The sequence below is a fragment of the Canis aureus genome, unplaced genomic scaffold (genome assembly GCF_053574225.1).
Source record: "Canis aureus isolate CA01 unplaced genomic scaffold, VMU_Caureus_v.1.0 ptg000189l_RagTag, whole genome shotgun sequence".
Taxonomy (NCBI): Eukaryota; Metazoa; Chordata; class Mammalia; order Carnivora; family Canidae; genus Canis; species Canis aureus.
In genome coordinates this window covers 48,790-72,272 of record NW_027554470.1, presented here as the reverse complement: position 1 = coordinate 72,272, position 23,483 = coordinate 48,790, and the positions used below count along the sequence as shown (strand labels likewise).

Genomic DNA, 23,483 nt, shown 5'->3' with positions numbered 1-23,483 from the left:
CCTATTCAGAGGCTTAGAGAGTTAATTAAATGACATTCTTAAATGATGACTTTGAAAAAAGCATATAATTAGTACAAAAAGCTGAACAAATGTAAGTCAAATTATCATAAAATAGCTATTATATAAATATATGTGTGCATATATATGCATTTAATTTTTAATATTAGATATATATTTTTTTAAATAATGGCTTTAATTGTCATTTTGAATATATGGTAAGGGAAAGTGTACTTTAATTAAATATACATCATACCAGTGATGCTGGCAAGGCTGAGTTAATCCTAATATTGATAACTATAAAAAATATTTTGTACATGATAAGACAATGAGAGAAAAAAAGCAATCCCTTTGAAACAAAACTAAATATATATATATATATTCACAGTGGTTTGTATAAACAGTATGCACTTCATGACAAAAACATGTACAGATTGAGCACCCTAGGGCTCTCTATATCCTAAAGAAAATGAGCATTTACATTATTCATGGATTGAACTGAATTTTAAAAAGATCAATTGTACACTTACCCCTTAGGATAAAATGTTCTGGGTTGTACAACTTTAACACCATCATTAAAGTTGTTTGCAAAAGGAATACAGAATTAAAAAAACAAAACTTGGGATCCCTGGGTGGCGCAGCGGTTTGGCGCCTGCCTTTGGCCCAGGGCACGATCCTGGAGACCCGGGATCGAATCCCACGTCGGGCTCTCGGTGCATGGAGCCTGCTTCTCCCTCTGCCTGTGTCTCTGCCTCTCTCTCTCTCCTCTCTGTGTATTCTCATGAATAAATAAATAAAATCTTAAAAAAAAAAACAAAAAAAAAACAAAAAAAAAAACTTTTTTTTCTTGGGAGTGGAGAGTCTTTCATTTGCTGTTATAACCAGCAAATACCATTCATTAACTCAAAAAATGGAAGAGGGGGCCCCCTAAACACTATTTGAGCAAGCTGACCAATATACATTACAGTTTTAAAAATGAAAGTTATATGCTCTATGTTACAAGTCCCAACTAGGCAGTGTCAGAATGACATCTATTTCTTTTTTTTTTTTTTTTTATGACATCTATTTCTTTGCTTGCTTTGTGATCATACCCCTTGGAGGTGTTATAGGTCACGTGGCATTTGGCTTCTTTTTCTCTGCAGGCTTTAAAATATGAAAAGAACTCATTAGAGTCTCGACCACACTCATCATGGCACCTGCATTGTCAAAGTCTCCAAAATAATTGGGTTCAGGAAACAGAGTGACCAACTGCGTCTTTGCAAGAAATTCATATCCATCTTCAACCACCTGATGGGCTCTACATAGAAGATCCAAATCATGCTTATGGAGAAATTTTGCAACCACTTCTACACCAAATGTGAAGGACACTCCTCTGTCATTTTCATCTCAGCCTAAGACATCTTTAAGGGGGTCAGACCAGAAAAGATTACAAAGAAGACCCTGATCTGGTACATCAGTTGGTCACGTAATTTGCCGAATCTGCTCCATAGATCAAAGATCTGGTGATAAACCTCTGTGACAGCAGAGTATCTTCTCATCCACGATGGCTGGTATCGGTAAACAGTTAAAGCAGTATTCATCATAAAATCCATAAATTCTATTGATGCTGGCACACTCATGTTTTCCTCTGAGAAGAAAGAATTCTCAAGATATTTGATTTTGTAAGCCAGTGAGGGGCAGGTAGTCTCCGATGACTGCTTCCCCTGTCCCCAAGGCACCGTTGCTTTCTGGTGGGAAAGTTGAAGCAAATCATAGTCTTGCCCGTGGATATCACCACTATTGTGAGTGGCGCTTCAAGGCCTAGTAGGATAGGCTGACCGAGAAGGATCTCTCAGGACTTTACGCACAGTCCTCGGATTTCATTCTCCTGTAGCTGGACATTCTTACCAGGCTTGGACCCTCTCACTTCCTGCAGCCATTGGATGATGCTGTTGACGTTGAGTTTATCCCCCCTAACTGCCCCGCTCTCTGCTTCCTCCTTCTCTCCTCACCGGAACCATGAGAAGCAATATTAGATATATTTACAACTTCTTCCCACTTGTACTCAATAACACACAGTTGTCAAGCAACTTCAGGTTAAAATCCAGTCAGATGCCTCTGAACAGTGAGTTGCAAGGACCACACTAAGAATGACACTTGAAACCATAATCTTGACAGGAAAAAAAAAAAAGTTTAACTACATGAAATACTATTTAAAAAAACCAAGAGTCTCTCATTTATGGAGAGACCGTTTTCAAAAGGTTTACTTGTTTGGTCTATTACATCACATTTTTTCTGTAAATATGTGGTTAATATCTCAGTTTGATAGATAAGAGTCTATTTAACTCATAACCAACCTGAAAAATAACATACTAATGGCAACTAATCTACATTTTCATGAATGGTCTTCTAATATTTGAAGCCAGATATCTTGTCTACCTTATCTTCTGTGATGTGTACCTTTAATTTTCACATGAAATGACTTTCATGGGTCTCCTCTCTCTTTTTTATCAAAGTTTCTCTTAAAACACACCCAGCGTTTAACACAACATGGTCAGATGTGGTCTGACTAGAGGAGAGTGCATAGGAATTCCTATCTTCTATGAAATAGATATAGTATTTCTGCTAGTGTGGCCAATCACACCTACTATTTCAGCAGTTACATTGCCCTATTTGTTCACATTAAGCTTTGTCAGCCAAAATCCCTGTATCATTTCTAAGTGAATTATTATACAGCCAGTACTCCCACATCCTGCATTTATGGGATTTCCAGCTTCCTTTTATTGCATAAAATGGACTGAGCAATTTTCATATAAAAGAGAGAAGCTTTTAGATGTAAATTTCACTTTGTAAAAATGTATTTCTATGTAAAACTTAGAAAAACCAAGGGAACCATCTGGATATTTTGAGGTAAGTAATTTATCTAAGCATTCTTATGTTAAAAAAATTCCTTAGGAGAGGTAGAAAAAATATTTTTTTGAGGCAGTAGTTCTCAAACTGTGTTTCACATTAGAATTCCAAGGGGGAATTTTTAACTTTCTCTAAGCTCAAGCTGGACCTCATACCAATTAAATCTAAGTGTATGGTGGTGGGAGTCAGCAACCATACATATCTCTAGATGACTCCAATATATACCAAAGTTTGAAAACTACTGGTTTAAGAGTGTAAGTCGTATAATGAGAACACATGGGGGGCACATCTAAGTTTCATCACTATTAGTTATAAAGCCTTGAGCAAGTTACATAACTTCACTTCAGTTTCATCATCTATGAAATGGAGCTAGTATTTACCTCCTGAAGGTTGTTAAAAGGATACATATAAAGCATATAACAAGGTGCCTGGCATATGATAATAACTGTTACTAGTGTTATTTTTCTAATATTTTGAGAATGTATATGTTACCAATAGTTGGCACAACAAAATACCAACTTAAGGAATAAGCACATGAAATTTATTTTATTCCACATGTCATTCACCCTTATGAATATATTCAATATATATAACTCAAGTAGCAACATTTTTACTACATGTCAGTCCTGTTTTAAGAGCCAAATGGGAATGAGTTGTCAAAAAAATATGTCCTTGAGTATAATTAGATAATAAATTTGTTTATTTTATTAAAATCACTTTCATTCATGTATTCATTCATTTGGCAAATTAGGAGCCTCATAAATGTTAAGATACTATTTTATGTTGTGGAATTCAAAATAAATAATTTGGTTTCAGGCAGGGCAGCCCGGGTGGCTCAGCGGTTTTGCTTCAGCCCAGGGCATGATCTTGGAGACCCGGGATGGAGTCCCATGTCGGGCTCTTTGTATGGAGACTGCTTCTCCCTCTGCCTGTGTCTCTGCCTCTCTCTTTCTCTCTCTCTGTGTCTCTCATGAATTAATAAATAAAATCTAAAAAATAAAAATAAAAAAAATAATTTGGTTTCATATTATAATCATCTGGAGTGATTTTTTTTGAAGATTTATTTATTTTAGAAAAAGAGAGAAAGAGAGCATACACATGTGGTGGAAGAAGTGGGGGGCAGAGAGAGAGAGAGAATCTCAAGCAGACTCCCTGCTGAGCATGGAGCCTGATCCCAGAACTCTGAGAATCATGACTTGAGCTGAAATCTAGAGTCAGACACTTAACTGAGTCACCCAGGTGCCCCCTGGAGTCATTTTTTTTTTTTAGAAATATGAATGCCTAGGCCATAGTCTCAATACATAGAATGGGGATAGGGCTCTTGCATGAGAATATATTTTTTAAAGCTCTGAAGGCAATGTGCATCTAGAATAGAGAATGACTGATGTGCACAATTCAGACTGTGTTGCTATTACAAAGTCAGTACATGGATGATGATCTGAAATGCCCACATTTAGTTTAAGAATAGATGAGGGAGGGATCCCTTGGTGGCGCAGCGGTTTAGTGCCTGCCTTTGGCCCAGGGTGCGATCCTGGAGACCCGGGATCGAATCCCACGTCAGGCTCCTGGTGCATGGAGCCTGCTTCTCCCTCTGCCTGTGTCTCTGCCTCTCTCTCTCTCTCTGTGACTATCATAAATAAAATAATAATAATAATAATAATAATTAATAATAATAATAGTAAAAGAATAGATGAGGGAGGGTGCTTCTGGAATCTTCTATAAGAATGAGAACAGTAGCAAAAATTGGCAAAAGTAATTTCTTTAGAACTCTAGAATATAATGAAAAGTTCATAATTCAGCATGTTTATGCAAGAAAAATGGCTTGATCTCAGTAAGAACAATAAGTTTTGTGGCATTTAAAAACTTTCCCTATTCCCACCTCCCTCTCCCCAGCTTGATAGTAGCTAGAAACTATGTTATCTGAGAATACCTGTAGCCTAGCAACCATAGGAGGAGAAGAATGTGTTTGGAGCTCCGCCTAAAGCTCTATCCCAACAGAACACTTGTGATTTGACTTTTTTTTTAATTTATTTTTTATTGGTGTTCAATTTACTAACATACAGAATAACCCCCAGTGCCCGTCACCCATTCACTCCCACCCCCCACCCTTCTCCCCTTCTACCACCCCTAGTTCGTTTCCCAGAGTTAGCAGTCTTTACGTTCTGTCTCCCTTTCTGATATTTCCCGCACATTTCTTTTCCCTTCCCTTATATTCCCTTTCACTATTATTTATATTCCCCAAATGAATGAGAACATATAATGTTTGTCCTTCTCTGATTGACTTACTTCACTCAGCATAATACCCTCCAGTTCCATCCACGTTGAAGCAAATGGTGGGTATTTGTCATTTCTAATAGCTGAAGAATATTCCATTGTATACATAGACCACATCTTCTTTATCCATTCATCTTTCGTTGGACACCGAGGCTCCTTCCACAGTTTGGCTATCGTGGCCATTGCTGCTAGAAACATCGGGGTGCAGGTGTCCCGGCGTTTCATTGCATTTGTATCTTTGGGGTAAATCCCCAACAGTGCAATTGCTGGGTCGTAGGGCAGGTATATTTTTAACTGTTTGAGGAACCTCCACACAGTTTTCCAGAGTGGCTGCACCAGTTCACATTCCCACCAACAGTGTAAGAGGGTTCCCTTTTCTCCGCATCCTCTCCAACATTTGTTGTTTCCTGCCTTGTTAATTTGCCCCATTCTCGCTGGTGTGAGGTGGTATCTCATTGTGGTTTTGATTTGTATTTCCCTGATGGCAAGTGATGCAGAGCATTTTCTCATACGCATGTTGGTCATGTCTATGTCTTCCTCTGTGAGATTTCTGTTCATGTCTTTTGCCCATTTCATGATTGGATTGTTTGTTTCTTTGGTGTTGAGTTTAATAAGTTCTTTATAGATCTTGGAAACTAGCCCTTTATCTGATATGTCGTTTGCAAATATCTTCTCTCATTCTGTAGGTTGTCTTTAATGGCAAGTTCTAAGAAAAGCTCCAAAGCTTTGTCTTTACCTCAGGGCTTATTCATTAAGGAAAGCCCTATTCTCAAGGCGTGTCATAAAAACTATCAGTGGCAATTATTTAACATAAAACCTGTTTGATATGGTAATATCAGTTCATCAGTTCGGACAAATGAGAGGCTGGCCCAAACATAATTAAAAAGGAAAATTTTAAAAATGGGATGTCCATAGAGGGCTTTGAAAAACTCCAACATTTTTGTGGGGATCTGAAATGCCACATATAAGTGAAGGGCATGTGTATGGTCAGAAAATACCTGAGATGGCCCTAAATGCTCATCTCTGGCTGACTTTGAGGCTCTACACAAGCAGAAATAAAGGGGAAAGTTGCAAACTGTTGGAGTGTTCAATGTGTGCCATAAAGTATACACAGAACACCTCATTAAGGATGAGAAACCTACTGGTGAAAAGAATTTAAGGAAATTTCTGTTAACTCATTTGCTGACCAGTAACTCATTTGCTCAGTAACTGAGCAGAAATCTCAGTGGCCATACTGACAAAGAATAGACATTATAGAATTAGTACAAGAAAGTAACTAACAAAGAAACAAAAGCAAAAACAGCAACACATAGCAAAAATACAACCCCTGAGAAGGAGGAAATCTGATTTCCAGAGTTTCTACATTGTATTATTTAAAATACTAAGTTCTTTCCAAAAAAAATTATGAGACATACAAAGAAAGGGGAATGTTTACCACAAAATATAACCAAAGAAAGAAATCAGTCAATAAAACTGGACCCTAAGGAAGCCCGTACCATCTTGGATTTAATAAAGGCTTTAAATCAGCTATTAAAAATAAGTTCCAGGAACTAAAGGAAACCATGCCTAAACAACTAAATTTGAGACCGTATCTCAGGAAGTAGAGAATATTAATAAAGGGATTGAAATTACATATAAAAAAGAATCATTAGAGGGCAGCCCAGGTGGCTCACCTGTTTAGCGCCGCCTTCAGCCCAGGGTGTGATCCTGGAGACCTGGGATCAAGTCCCACATCGGGCTCCCTGCATGGAGCCTGTTTCTCCCTCTGCCTCTCTCTCTCTCTCTCTCTGTCTGTCTCTCATGAATAAATAAATATACTCTTTAAAAAAAAGGAATCATTAGAAATTCTTCAGTTGAAAAGTACAGTAATTGAATTGGAATTCACTTCATGGGACCAATAGCAGATTTCAGCATGTAAAAGAGAGACTCAATGAACTTGATTTATTGAGACCCAATGAATCTGATAGGCCAATCAGACTATCCAGTCTTCAGAAACAAAAGAAAATGAAGAAAAATGAACACATCATCAGAGATCTATAAAACAGCATCAAGCATACCATTCTACATATATGGGAGTTTTGGAAGAAGAGGAGAGACACAAGGGGCCAAAAGAATTTTTTTTTAAATTTTTATTTATTTATGATAGTCACAGAGAGAGAGAGAGGCGCAGAGACACAGGCAGAGGGAGAAGCAGGCTCCATGCACCGGGAGCCCGACGTGGGATTCGATCCCGGGTCTCCAGGATCGCGCCCTGGGCCAAAGGCAGGTGCCAAACCGCTGCGCCACCCAGGGATCCCCAAAAGAATATTTGAAGAAATAATGGCAATCACTTCTCGAATCTGATGAAAAACTTTAACCTATATATTCATGTATCTTAATGAATTCCAAGTAGGATAAACTACCACAGACTAACTAATATAAACTGTATAGGAGCTCTGGAAACCAGTTCAGAGATCTATCGCAAAGAAGTAAGAAAAAGTCACAATAAAAACTTCAGGAAATTTCCTGGCATTTTTTTCTTTCTCTTGTCCCACCCTCTTCCAGGCAATGACACAGGAGGAAGCAGATCAACTCCCAGTTCCTTACCTTGGAAATTATCTGCAACACTCTGGCCTGCCTATGGGCTACCTCAGAGAGACTGGTTTCTATCTCACCTCACTCAGAGCTCAGACAGGAAATTGTGGCAGAGTTTGGACCTGAGGTGGCAAAAACTATGGAAGGCAGTGGCAGGCATTGTGGTGTGGGGGACTTTAGATTCACAGATACCTGGGGGCAAGAGATTACAAACAGAGGAATATAATAAAACATCTATGCCCCCAAAGAGAAGCTGGAGTGAGACTCTTTGATAAATTAAGATATTTATTTATTTTTTTTTAAATTTTTATTTATTTATGATAGTCACAGAGAGAGAGAGAGAGAGAGAGGCAGAGACACAGGCAGAGGGAGAAGCAGGCTCCATGCACCGGGAGCCTGACGTGGGATTCGATCCCGGGTCTCCAGGATCGCGACCTGGGCCAAAGGCAGGCGCCAAACCGCTGCGCCACCCAGGGATCCCGATAAATTAAGATATTTAAACACAGCCATAATCACAGGGAAGTTTTTAAAAAGGATACACACAGGCCCAGATAGAACACATGCCCAGAAAAGACCTCTAAAGACCTTATAGCTTCACCCTGGGCTGATTCCAATAGAAATGACAGGATCTTGTTAACTAACTTTCCACTTTTCCAATGTGGAAAAACTAGGAAAGGTGGCTGTATTTTCATATGCCCGCTTAAAAGATCACAACACATACCAAGAAACAAGGCAACACAGCTCATTCAAAGGAACAAAATATATCCTCAGAAACCATCTCCGAAGGAACAAATGTATCAGGAAGGCTTTAAAACAATTGTCTTAAGTATCCCAAAGCTAAAGGAAAATACAAAGAATTAAAGGAAATAAGGAAAATGACATAGGAACAAAATGAGAATATGAACAAAGAGATATAATGAAAAAAAAAAAAAAGGAACCAAATAGAAATTCTGGAATTGAAAAGTACAATAGCTAAATTGAAAATTTCACTAGAGATAAAAAAGAGACTCAACCAGGCAAAATAAAGAATCAGTGAACTTGAAGACAGGTCATTTGAAGTTACTGATTCTAAGCAGCAAAGGGGAGAGAGAGAGCCAGAGAGAGAGAGAGAGAGAGAGAGAGAGATCAACATAGGCATTATGAGAGTCACAGTAGAAAAAAAGAGAGAAAGGGACAGAGAGATTATTTCCAAACATTTAGTCTTGGAACATTGAAAAACTCACAGCTCATATCATGATCAATGATGAAAAGACTGAACATTGTCCAAGACTAAATATTTTAGGCCACAAACAGGACTAAATGTCCAGACTAAGGATTTTAGGCCACAAAACCAGTCTAAATTTTTTTCAAAGACTGGAATCATACAAAGTGTCTTTTCCAAACACAATAATTGAATGAAAACAGAAATAAACACCTGAAGGAAAACTGGAAAATTCACAAATATGTGGAAATTAAATAACACACTTTTAAATAACCAATGGGTTAAAGGAGAAACTATTTTCTATTTCCTATTTCCATCTATTTTCTAGAGGGAAAAAAAATAGCAAAACAATAGAGAATATAAATGAAACCAAAAGTTGGCTATTGAAAAAGATCGGTAAAATTGACCAATTGTTAGCTAGATTGACCAAGAAAAAAAAGAGATAAGACTCCAGTAATTTAGATCAGAAATAAAAGAAGGGACATAACAACCAATTCTAAAGAAATAAAAAAGATCAAAAAGGAATATTATGCATGGTTGTATGCAAACAAGTTGAATAACTTAGATGACATGAACAAATTTCTAGAAACACATAATCTAATAAGACTGGATTATGAAGAAATAGAAAATCAATATATCTATAATTAGGGAATTGAAACAGCAATCAAAAAGCTCATGACAAGTTAAAGCCCAGGACTAGATGGTGTTACTGGTGAATTTCACCAAACATTTAAAGAAGAATTAACAATAATCTTCCTGAAAGTCTTCCAAAGAATTAAAGAGCTAATATTCTCAACCTCAGTTTATGATTCTGATACCACAGCTAGACAGACACTATACAAAAAGAAAACCATAGACCAGTACTGTTTGTGAATATTGATGCTAAATTCTTGACAAAGTGCTGACAAGCCAAATTCAACAGGATTATACACCATGACAAAATAGGATTTACTCCTAAAGTGTATGGATGGTTCAACATAAGAAAATCAGTAAGTGTAATATACCACATTAAGAGAATGAAAGTAAAAATCCATAAGAACATGTCAATTTCTGCACAGGAAGCATTTAAACGAAATCAAATACCCTTACATGATTTTTTTTTTTAAGTCAACAAACTAGGAATAGAAGGAAATTATTTCAACATAAAGAAAGCCAGATAGGAAAAACTCACAGCTCCTATCATGATCAATGATGAAAAGACTGAAAAATTTCCCTCCAAGGTCAAGAGCAACACAAGTATGCCTGTTTTTATCACTTCTATTTGACATAGTACTTAGGAAGTCCAAAAGAAAAAGAAATTTTATTTTTTTAAAAGATTTATTTATTTGAGAGAAAGAGAGTAAGAGAGAGTGTGTGAGTGGGGAAGGAGCAGAGAAAGGGAGAGAATCTCTAGTAGACTCCATGCTGAACATAGAGCCTCACAAGGGGTTTGATCTCATGCTCCTGAGATCATGACCTGAGCCAAAACCAAGTCGTTTAACCACTGTACCACACAGGCACCCCAAGAAAAAGAAATTTTAAGATCTAAATTGGAAAGGAAGAAAAAAATAATCTCTATTCACAAATGACATGATCCTATATGTAGAAAGCCCTAAATTCTGTAATAAACTGGTAGAACTAGTAACTGAATTCAGCAACATTGTAGGTTACAAAATCAATATGCAAAAAATAGTTGTGTTTGCACTATACATTAACAATGAACAATGTGAAATGGAAATTTAGAAAACAGTGCCAATTAGAATAGCATCTAAAAGAATAAAATACTTAGGAATGAATTTTTAGCTTTGTACACTGGAAACTATAAAAGATTGGTAAAGAAATTAGATACAAATAAATGGAAAGATATCTTGTGTTCATAGATTGAAAGATTTAATATTGTTAAGATGGCAGTGCTACCCGTAGTGATCTACAGATTCAATGTAATGAATGTATCAACATCCCAATACTTTTTCTTGCCAAAATAAATTAATTCATCCTAAAATCTATATGGAATCTCCAGAGACCCTGAACTGCCAAAATGATCTTGAAAAAGAAAAAGTTGGACTCCTTAGACTTCCTGATTTCAAAACTTACAACAAAGCTATGGTAATTAAAAGAGTGTGGTACTGACATATGAACAAACATGTAGACCAAGGGAATAGGATAAGAAACTCAGATATAAACCCTTGGCTATGTGGTGGAATGATTTTTGACAAGGCTGCCAAGACCATTCAATGGGGAAAGGACAGTTCTTCAACAAATAGTGTTGTGAAAACTGGATTCCACATGCAAAAAGAATTAAGTTGGACCCTTACCTTTTCTATATTAAAAAATAATAATTTGGAATGGATTAAGGTCCTAATGTAAGACCTGAACTATAAAAACCTAGACGCACTGGGTGTTATTCTATATGTTGGCAAATTGAACACCAATAAAAAATAAATTTAAAAAAAAACCTAGAAGAAAATAATCCAATGAAGCTAAAGTTTGAGCAGGCTGAGTTTAGGTCTAGAAGTAGGATAATAAAAGTATTCCAAGCATGGGACCCAAATCCATTTCACTTCTTAAAAACAAGGGTACACAGGGGCTTCCACATTCATGAAAGGAGGCAGGAAAACACTACTAACTACTGTGTATGGCTACTTCTTGTGTAAATATGTGTGTCTAGAGAAACAGAGTGGTGTAACTTTGTGACTAGGAACATCAGTGAGATGTCTGTTGGAGGAGAGTGGGGATGTGCTAGATGGGTGATGGGTATTAAAGAGGGCACATGTTGTGATGAGCACTGGGTGTTGTATGTAAGTGATGCACCACTGAATTCTACTCTAGAAACCAATACTACACTACATGTTAACTAAAATTTAAATTTTTTAAAAATAGGCTATACCTTTGGTTGTAACTTTCCATTCTGTATATTACACCTCTGTCAATTCCATCCCCTCCTACACTAGCAACCTACACGGCAGCCCTTTTTGGAGGTAGCGTCTGAGAAGTACATGGTAGGGGAGAGCAGCCCCAGAGCAGGGGAGGAATGTAGGTGAAAGCCACAGATTTGACCTTAGATGGGGTGGTCCTTCCAGCTGCAGTCTGAAGATAAGCCGTTTAACACCCTCACTATTGTTTTGGTCCTTCATGAATCCACCACTTGAAAATGTGGCATACGGAAAAAAAAATATTTGTAAGACAATTCACTTTAATCTTTTAGGATTTGGGGAACTGGGAGCCAGATGAGTATACTTCAAACTGTTTGGTGACTTTAAAATGAGAGCAGACCCCAAATAGGCAGAACACAAACATGGATCCCATTTTAAGGAGCTTTCAGATTTAAAACAAGACGAAACTGTGTAGCCTGTTAGGCGCACCATTGGACAGCTATACATTTGACAGTCCAAACATGACCAAATCAAAGCTCATAAACCATGTTTATGGCAGTAGTCTTAGTATGAAACTACACCACTACACATGCCTTCTCTAGCTTCTCTTTGGCTTCCTGATTGGGCATGGGTCATTGGACAGCTGAAGGTAAACAGTGTGATGTCAGATTCCTGTGCTGTTTGATCAGCTGTGTTCCGTCACACCTGCAGTCAGGAAGCTGGCCTCATCCACACTCAGTGCTTGACATTCCTGGCTAAAATTGCCTAAACGTGTATTCCAACCTCACAGAAAGTAACTTTTTCTCTTCCCTTTTGGGGAATCATTCACAAATGTCTCTGATAAGCTACTCTGTTTGGAGGAGCTCCTTAGGCCACTGGGTTTGAAATTACTAGCGATTATTTTCCTCTAAGATCAAAATTCAGAACCAGACATTATTTTCTAAACAGCTAGCAAAATCAAGTTTAGGGAAGTGACAAAGCCAAATGATCTCATGGATATATTACTTATTTGGAGTATTCTTCCTAATTCTACAAGTGGGTTACAATACATGCAGAATAGTTATTCTAAAAATGAGAATACCTGTTTCCTATCTAATTCAAAAATGATGGCTATAATATAACACTTTAATACAAATTAGCCTGATAAAAAGGCAAATGAACATATCTGAACTTCCACTTTTTCTTATTAAAAACTTTTTAAAAATTAACGAAAAGAAACAGAATTAAGAAAATCAAATACTATCTTGCCAAACTGTGGAAGGAGCCTTGGTGTCCATCGAAAGATGAATGGATAAAGAAGCTGTGGTCTATGTATACAATGGAATATTACTCAGCCATTAGAAATGACAAATACCCACCATTTACTTCGATGTGGATGGAATTGGAGGGTATTATGCCGAGTGAAGTAAGTCAATCAGAGAAGGACAAACATTATATGGTTTCACTCATTCGGGGGATATAAAAAATAGTGAAAGGGATTATAGGAGAAAGGAGAGGAAATGAGTGGGAAATATCTGTGAGGGTGACAAAACATGAGAGACTCCTAACTCTGGGAAACGAACAAGGGGTAGTGGAAGGGGAGGTGGGCAGGGGGTTGGGGTGACTGGGTGATGGGCACTGAGGAGGGCATTTGGCGGGATGAGCACTGGGTATTATACTATTTGTTAGCAAATCAAACTGCAATAAAAATATACAAAAAAAGAAATAACATAAAAATGCAACAATGTTTTAAGAAAGAAAATGGTTCTCATAAATGTTGGTGAAAGACAAGAAAATAATTAGAAGCAATGTACCAATTATATATTCTTTATATGAGTTTCTGTATCACAAATTTGAGTTGACGCTCTGCAGCAGAGTTTTGCTTCTTAAGAACAAAGAATTTAATACATGGATTTTTGCCAGACCCAGCTGTTGCATCACAAGTTTGTAATACTGAACACCTGTTCAACCACTGTTTTTCTCCCAAAAATGTGTTTGATCATGCAGCTTGAAAGGAATGGCTTTTCACTTCTATTTACAAATCTCTCAGACTTTTTACACAGTACTTTAATTGTCTGCAACCATACTTAGGGCTCATGAAATTTACTAAATAACTTCACTATAGAGGTCATGAGGATCTCTATCCTTTTCAGCAAGCTTAATTGGAAAAAAAACAAGAAATTTTCCTCAAGCCTAACACACAAAAAAACTCTCACCTTACAATGGTACGCTGTTAAATAAAATGACTTAGAAAAATATGCAGTGAATTTTTTGTGGTTATTTCAGTTCAGCTTTCTGTTCTTCAGTCTATCAAGAACTGATGAACAATGCTTATTTTCTGTCTTGGATATTCTTCCAAGTTTTATATATGACATAAAACAGGTTCGTATTTCACATTCTGATTTTCCGGTCATATAAAGAAGAAACAAAGAATTATTAAGCTTGCAAAACATACCTCTTTCATGTACCATATTTTCTTTACCACTGAGAAGCTATCAAAAACTATTACCGACTTTCTCAAAAATGAAGGAAAATGTTATGTTTTCTAATTGAGGTCTAGTGGTGCGAGTGTCAATCCTCCTTACTATGAAGATGTCACATTCCATTTGTTTTATGTCTCTAACAACTATAATGCAGCTGCAGTACAAAATCAGATTATGAATCTTTATTTGTCTCAAGGATCCCCCAAGTCAGTACCTTAGTACTTTGCTGCCTAGCTCATTCACTGATATGTCGCTTTAAATATTCCTTTGCAAGAAAAGATGCAATGCATTCACTAGAACTGATTTTCACATCTCATTTCCTTTACAGGTCTGAAAATGTGTTCTAATACACCTGGTGTTAAAAATATAAAAAGTGGATAACATCTGTTTTGAACAGTTGACATTTCACCATATCCACTCCACATGGACTCAAACATAGTGTGCTTAGGCTTCATGATGCCTGACAGACGTGGTAGGGACCCTGACATAGCATAAGCTGTCTGAAGGCTTGGCTTATGCTTTCTTCCCATTTATGTTGCTCTTAGCTATATTTGACAGCTGATTTCTGCAGCATTTCTGTCAGTGTTCTTAATCCAGACAAAGAAATTCTTTATTTCAAAATGGTGCTAAATCCTATCATTCATAAGTTAATAAGCTTAAATGACTTGCAAAGCATCTTATGTGGAAATTCTTTCTTAGAAAATAAAACACAATCTTTCCTAGAAAGTTGAGTCATTAACTTACTTGAATGGGGCTGGGGTGGGGAGGAGGAGGGAAGAACAGACCAAAGTATCTGGCAAGATATCTTCTAGTTCCTTAATTTTACTGCAAGCTGGAAGCCCTGCATAGTCAGAAAATGTTTCCTGCCTCTACTCTCCTTCAGAATTTATAATCTCATTAGAAAACTATTTTAATTCAAGTAAAAACAACAGAATATCCAAACTGCTACTTGAAAATGCTAAATTGAGGGCACCTGGGTGGTTCAGTGGTTGAGCACCTGCCTTTGGCTCAGGTCATGATCCCAGGGTCCTGGGATGGAATCCCACATCAGGCTCCCCACAGGGGGCCTGCTTCTCCCTCTACCTATGTCTCTGCCTCTCTGTGTGTCTCTCATGAATAAATAAATAAAATATAAGAAAAAAGAAAATGCTAAATTGAATATAATTGAGTAGGATAAATTTTGGATGGTGATGTTCAATAAAACATGAGGCCCCAGAAGAGTTCCAGTACACATAACCTGTCTCCATGCATACAGACATTTACAAGTATCTTTATCCATATTATTTCAGCTAATCCAAAAGGCAGTTGATTGTAAAATGTGCAATTATATTTACATACCACCAAGGAAAACATTGCCCTTTAACCTATGATGCAATGTCAATTATAAAACATTTCCCTGAGCTACTATGTTTGTATCTCTACCATTAGGTCAAAGGTAACTTTACTTTCTCTAAGTGAAAGAACATTCTAGAAAGTCTCAACTATTTTGTTTAACCTCATTCTGTATTTTAACACTGGAAACAACTGCATAAATGTTATGCATTTATGTTAAGATTATTTTAAAAAGGCATACAAAATGTAATGTGTACCTACAGAGGGTTTGGCAAACAGTGCGAAATAATGTTGCTGAATTAATGAAGTTATCTGATTTGCCCAGAGATTAAATGAAATCACTGCTGACTTCTAATATAATATTAATTATATTAATATAATATGATTTTAACTTCTACTTTACTGTATTCGTGTATTGTCACAAAACTCTTTAAGGCAAAATGAAAATTTAAATGTAAGTGCTTAAGAAGTATAAATCCAGTCCATTTACTAATTATTAATACTACAACATGTTCCTCTCAGGCATCGTTATATATTTGAGAGCTATCTTTCACACTTACTTAAAGCCAATGGAAGTGATGGAAGATGCTGTATCTCCTTAGGTATAATATGTGGATGAAATAGGAATAAAAAATTATTCATCCCTCAAGTTACTATGTCCTAGGTTGAAAATGGAATCAAAACCAAAACCAAATCTTTTCTATTCCTGATTTGTGATTAATTTTTGGTAAAAGAATTGAAAAAACAAAGAGCCCAACAATTCATGGATTTGAATTATTAATTAGGTTTAGTGTGAAAAAGGATTACTCAATAAACTATAAAAACATTGTTGAAAGCTTACTAAAATAAATACAGCAAGACCCAAATGTCTTTGTGTGGTTTACACTGTAATTACTTCAGAGTATAAATGGTTCAAAATTTGAAAATTCAATTATATGCATTTCATTTTCATTTAATTTTGTGAATTTTGAAAAGCATGTGGTTGTTTCTTTTTAAATTTTAGTTTTTTAGTCTCTCATTGAGGATGGCAAATACTGTTGGAAACAAAACACTGAAGGTAAAATTTTAAAGTTTCCCAAACTGAACAAGTGTCAAAGAGAGTTAAATAATGACAATTCTAAATGATTTTTAAAGCTTCTTTTTTTTAAACATACTCTGTCATTTAGAGCAGTTTTTGGTTGATAGCAAAATTGAGCAGAAGGTACTGAGGTTTCCCATAATGTCTGATCCCGCACATGCACAGCCCCCCATTATCAACACAGTGGTACCCCATTGTATGACAAATCGAAGATTTGAAATATTTGAAATATTCTCTCAAAGTGGCACACTAAATGATATTTTTTTAAAGCTTGTAGCATTTACATTTTTGAGGTTCTCAAAGCTTAAAAGAGCCCTAAGACTTTAAGAAATCCCATATTTTCTGGAGCAATAGGGCTTTTCTTCACAAAGGAACTGTCCAGAAAAAGCTTCAAAATGAAAAGAAAACTGTAGAAACTTGTTTGTTGATGTGGGTGGCAGCTGTTTTGTGGTAGAACCATAGCACAGGATATGGGGTTAGAACTGGGTCATATCATACGCTCAGTTACCATTCTAGTTATGTGATCTTCAGCAAGTGTTTAAATAATCTGACAACTTACTTTCCTCAGAAGCAAAAATAATTGTGCAGTTAATTGAGATGCTATATGCAAAAAGCTATAGGTTACATACATAAAATTAATTATGGTGAAAACAGTAAAATGACAATCTAGTGTGAAAAGAGATAAGTACCATGGAATCTGCTTTACAACACAAATCTGGATGAAGAGTTGAGAGTCCTAGAAGGACACATACCTGGGAATGACCGTGTTAACTAAAGAAGAAAATCTCTGGCCAAATTAATATGTGGGACCACACTTCCTCTTTTTTTGGTTATCATCTGCTTATTTTTCTTATCATTTTAAGTTTTTATTTAAATTCCAGTTTGTTAACATAGTGTAATATTAGTTTCAAAACACAGTGATATTAGGTACTTCCATACAACACCAAGTGTTCATCATAGCAAGTGTATTCCTTAATCCCCATCGTATCATTTTATTTATTTTTTTCATCATGGTAAGTATATTCTTTAATCCTAATCCTCTATTTCCTCTATCCTCTCCACCCATCTTCCTTCTGGTAACTATCAGTTTGTATTCTATAGTTAAGAATCTGTTTCTTAGTCTGTCTCGGTCTCTCTCTTTTCTCCTTTATTTAAGCTCATTTATTGCTTAAATTCCACATATGAGTAAAATCATATGGTATTTGCCTTTCTCTGACTGACTTATTTCACTTAGCATGATACTCTCTAGCTCCATACATGTTATTACAAATGGCAAGGTTTTATTCTTTTTCATGGCTGAGTAATAGTCCAGTATATATATATATATGTGTGTGTGTGTGTGTGTGTGTGTGTGTGTACCACATCTTCTTTATCCACTCATCAATGGATACTTGGGCTATTTCTAATAGTTTAGCTATTGTAAATAATTCTGCTATAAACATAAGGGTGCATGTATCCCTTTGAATTAGTGTTTTTGTATTTTTTGGATAAATACCAGTATTGTAATTACTGGATTATAAAGGAGTTGTATTTTTAATTTTTTGAGGAAAAATATTTTCCAGTTTTACACAGTGGCTGCAGTTTTCATTCCCACCAACAGTGTAAGAGGGTTCCTTTTTCTTCACATCCTGACCAATACCTGTTGTTTCTTATGCTTTTAATGTTAGCCATCCAACAGGTATGAGGTTATATCTTATTGTAGTTTTGGTTTGCATTTCCCTGATGATGAGTAATATGGAGCATCTTTCCACATGTCTATTGGTCATCTGTGTCTTGGAAAAATGTCCATGTCTTCTGTCCATTTTTAAACTGGATTACTGTTTTGGAGGGTATTGAGTTGTATCATTTTTTTATACATTTTGTATACTAAACCTTTATAAGTTATATAATTTGCAAATATCTGCTCCTATTTAATAGATTGCCTTTTATTTTTGTTGATTTTTCCTTTGCTGTGCAGAAAATTTTTATTTTGATATAGTCCCAAAAGTTTATTTTTGTTTTTATTTTCCTTGCCTTAGGAGACATATCTAGAAAAATGTTGCTACAGCTGATGTCAGAGAGATTACTATGATTTTCTATCTCACATTTAGGTCTTTCATCCATTTTGAATTTGTTTTTGTATATGGTGTAAGAAAGTGGTCCAGTTTCATTTTTTTACATGTTTTTAGAATAGCTCAAATTAAAATTTTTGTTTCACTAACTTCATTCTCCTTTAACACTGGAAATTTAAATGCGTAAATAAATTATGAAATGGCCATACAACAAAATACTATACAGCTAAGGAAACTAGACAGGGTGTGGAAAGATATAGAGAGAATAAGAGAGGTATTCACAATTCATTGTTAAGGGAAAAACTCCAATCTAACTCTTAATCATGGTTATCCCCAAGTACTGAGATTACAGGTAATTTTTTTCCTTTGCTTTTGTTTTTAATTAAAAAAACACTTTTTACTTGTAGGAGAAAACTCATAAAACTCCTTGTTTTTATTTACATTCTAAATTTTACAGAGTGAGGATGTAACCTATGTTATGTAAAACTTCAGGTTTACAGCTCTTTGCAGGGGTGCCTTAAAAGACAACCCACCATTATTTGCATATCTTAGACTTGGGTTTCCCAAAACAACAGCCACTAGCTGCATATGGCTACTTAAATTTAATTTAAATAATTTAATTAACATAAAACTTAATATAATTAAAAATTCAATTCCTCATTCATACTAGTCATATTTCAAGGGCTCAATAGCCACAGGGGGCTTAATGGTTACCATATTTGAAGAGTACATTTCCATAATCACAGAAATTTCCATTAGATTGAGCTATCTTAAACCATAGATTGGGATCTGTATACACAATAAGATACGATTTTTCAATATTATGAATGTGCTTTCTTCTTTTTGCATTTCTGAGCACATGACCTCTTTCATACTCTATCCCTGAGGTATCCTTCTACCTTGGGAAGATAAGTTTTGTTCTATAAAGATGAAGGAGAGAGACCATACAATACTCATTTACCTTCTCATCATAGAAAATAGGATTTTTCAAAAAAACAAGAGCCTTGCAAATCCACCATCTTTGCCTGAAATCATGGTCTTCTCATGTTTTGTAAAGTTACCATTTCTTAGTTGTCAAAGTTAAAATACAAAAACAAAAACTCAAACTCTCTCTTGATCACCTTTGCATAGCCAATACCAATCACACACCAATATCTGATTCTACTTTGCAATTCTTTCTTTTTCTTTTTCTTTCTTTTTTTTTTTTTTTAGAGAAAGAGAGTAGGGGAGAGGTAGAAGGAGATAGTGAGAGAATCTTAGGCAGGCTCCATGCCCAGCATGGTTGATCTCACAACTCTGAGATCATAACTTGAGCTGGAATCAAAAGATGCTCAACCACTTGAACCACCCAAGTGCCCCTGCAATTATTTCTGTACTGACTCTTCTCTTTGCCCACACTGCCACTGTGTCAGGTCAGATTCTAATTATTTTCACCCGAACCACTGCACAAGCCTAATTAATCACCTACTCATATTTTCTAATTAACCAATCTGCTCACATCACATCCTTATTTAAAATTCTTCAAATGTTTGTGTTGCCTAAATGATAGTGCATACAGAGGAGTGTAGTTCTTGGTAAGAGTAGTGAACAAGCAGGGATGCCTGGGTGGCTTAGTGGTTGAGCATCTGCCTTCTGATCGGGGGGTGATCCCAGGGTTCTGGGATTGAGTCCCACATTGGGGTCCCTGCATGGAGCCTGCTTCTCCCTCTGCCTATGTCTCTTTCTTCTCTCTGTGTCTCTCATTAATAAATAAATGAATTTTTTTTTAAAGAGTAGTGAACAAGCAGAGATCATGCATCTGCTCTTTCCTCAGGAGTGATAAGATGGGGGCTGAGGTTTCCTTGAGAAAAATTCAAAGACACTAAAGTGGTAGGAATAGATAATGCGCAGGGAAGATTCAATAGAAATGGAAAAGTAGGAGCTCTTTATGGAGGCTTGGATCCAATGTAGGACTTGGGGCCAGGGGCTAAAAGACAAGCATGATGGGTTGTGTTTAGTTTGAGTGTGGTTCAGTTTAGGTTGCTAGAATAGTCAGATATTCAGGACAGAAATCCTGGGCAGGAATGATGAAAATGAAAATACTGGTGTGTCTCTTACAGAATGTCTTATTACAGATAATAAGATAAATAGGCAAATTTGTAAATAGGCAAATTTGTAATTAAAATCCATGAGAATAAAGGACATAATTTACACATAACAGCACTATGTAGAACTGTTAATCTATATACAAAATGGTATCTCATCATAAAACAAAATTAAATTCTGTATTTAAGTTTATATTTTTGGTGATGATTGGGAATGAACCAGTATCCACAGCATCCTTCTCTGGGAAAAGTAAAGACTTTTAATATGTGTTTACCTGTTACTTTACACTACCTAATACATTTTTTTAAATTTTTTAAAAATTTTTTAAAATTTATTTATGATAGTCACAGAGAGAGAAAAAGAGGCAGAGACATAGGCAGAGGGAGAAGCAGGCTCCATGCACCGGGAGCCCGATGTGGGATTCGATCCCGGGTCTCCAGGATCGCGCCCTGGGCCAAAGGCAGGCGCCAAACCGCTGTGCCACCCAGGGATCCCAATACATTTTTTGAATCATCTAGTAATTTAGATTCAGATTGCTACTGTGATAATATTATCTGCCTTTATTTTATTTTATGTCATTAATTTTAAATTCTTTCTTAGAAATTTTCTAAAATTTGAGAGACATATTATCAACAAAAATTTATATTTACCTATAAATTCCAGTGAGTTATTTGCTTATTATTGTTTCTATAACAAATGCTATTCTCTTTTTTAAAGAATGTTTTGTTTTGCTGGAAAATAGTCTAAAGTTGTTGGGGTTTTGTTCCAGAAAAGGTTTATGGGGAATAAGCTTCCTGAGTCTTGACATTTCTGAAAGAAAAATGTCTTTATTCTGTCCTTACTCTATACTCACTTGAATGCTAGTTTTTATAGGATATAGAATTCCAGGATAAAAATACTTTCCTCTAAAGACAGTGAAGGATTTGTTCCATTTTCTTTTACAATTTATTGTGAATGATGTTAAGTCTAATACTGGTGTGATCCTTGTTCTTATGTAATTTTTTCCCTTCCTCTAATTTTCTGGAAATGTCCAATCTGAATTTATGTCAAGGTATAGATAACTGTCTTTGTTCTTCCTGCTTGGCACTAAGTGGATCTTTTCAATCTGAAGACTACAATCTTTAACTCTTCACTTTACAGAATCTTCCCTCCATTTTTTAAATGATGATTTTTCTTTATTTCAATTGCTCTCTTTCCTTTTGTGTATTTTCTTGTGCTATATTTTCAAACTTTCCCCCATCACCAGCCTACTTTCTTTTTACTTTTACTTTGCATTCTTATTTACTAGACTTTATCTTTCAGATAATTACTCAATCATATCTAGTATTTGTCTCTTCTATTAAATTTATTGTTTTGCCAAAACTATATATTTTTAAGATTTGTTTATGTATTTATTAGAGGGAGGAAAGGGCAGAGGGAGATGGAAAGGGAGGGAATCCTCAAGCAGATTCCCACTGAGCTTGGAACCTGACATGAGGCTTGATCCGAGGACTCTGAGATCATGACCTGAGCTGAAATCAAGAGCCAGATGTCCAACCAACTAAGCCACCCAGATGCCACACCAAATCTATATTTAATCTCCAAAAAGCCTTTGTTAATCTATGAACGTATCTTTTTTTTTAATATAACAGCCTTTTTGGGTATAGTATTCCCCTTGGGTCATTCCGAGGATATAAGTTTTTAAAATTTCATATTATATTCCTTATGTTATCTGTTTCCTCTGAAGTTAATTCTGCTTCTTAATACTGGCTTATCGATATCAAGGATATGTAGTGATATTTCCTTAGTGGACTCTTTCTTGATCCCTAAATGATCCCTAAATACTATCATTTACGTTTTACATTTAAAAAATTTTTGTGGACCTTAAAGAATAGGAATTATGTTATATATCTACTTCTGAAACTTGGTATTTTTGCTCAATATATTTATAAGATGTATTGATATTGATGAATACATTACTGAAATACATTTGTTTCTCACTACTGCGTTGTATGATCATAGTATCATCCTGTTGTTCATTTTCATGTAGGTTGACACTTGAGGTGTTTTTATCTTTATGTTTTATTACACTTATTTTGCTCTTATATAAAAAATAGCTCATTGACCAGTCTGTAATAGATTTCTTCTATTATCAATACACATCACAATTCACTTTTTACAAAAGATTATTTCTAGTCACAAATATTTACAATGATATTTAGAGTCATGTTAAATTTATTATAGGAGTAAAATCCTTTAGATTTTTTAAATCAAGCTGAAAAGAGATCTTTAAAGAAAATAATAAATTTACAAAAGAGCTAAAAGACTTCCAGTTCAGCCTTTTTTTTTGTCATGTAAAAATTTTATTTATGGGTTTTATATCCAGTATTTATTGAAAGCTAAGAAAAGTGGGATTCATGAAATAATTTTACTTTATTTTAATTATTTTAATTGATGCTAATCCTTGGTTCTTTGTATTTTACTTTTTCAAAGTAACAAAGAACTTAACGATCTTTCACTGTCATATTTCAAGCTATATAAATAAGATAGAAGTAATTTTATGTTTCTTAAAGTAGTAGGTATATACAGACAATTTTCTTATCACCCAAGAGATAAGAACAGTCAACTTTTCTTCCTCTTGACTTACCTGACATACCTGTTTCAATTGCACCAGCCAGGTAGAACACGGTAAGCGCTGCCACCTGAGCC

The 23,483-nt window shown here is 35.6% G+C and overlaps 1 protein-coding gene and 1 pseudogene across 1 annotated transcript in view; both read right to left on the bottom strand.

Moving 5' to 3' along the window:
• Positions 1-23,483, bottom strand: part of LOC144309713 (outer dynein arm-docking complex subunit 2-like) — a gene marked incomplete at its 5' end in the record, with an annotated part of 73,763 nt that overhangs the window by 11,610 nt on the left and 38,670 nt on the right. The window lies entirely within an intron of this gene.
• LOC144309712 (serine/threonine-protein phosphatase PP1-gamma catalytic subunit pseudogene) lies at positions 1,027-23,428 on the bottom strand (annotated as a pseudogene).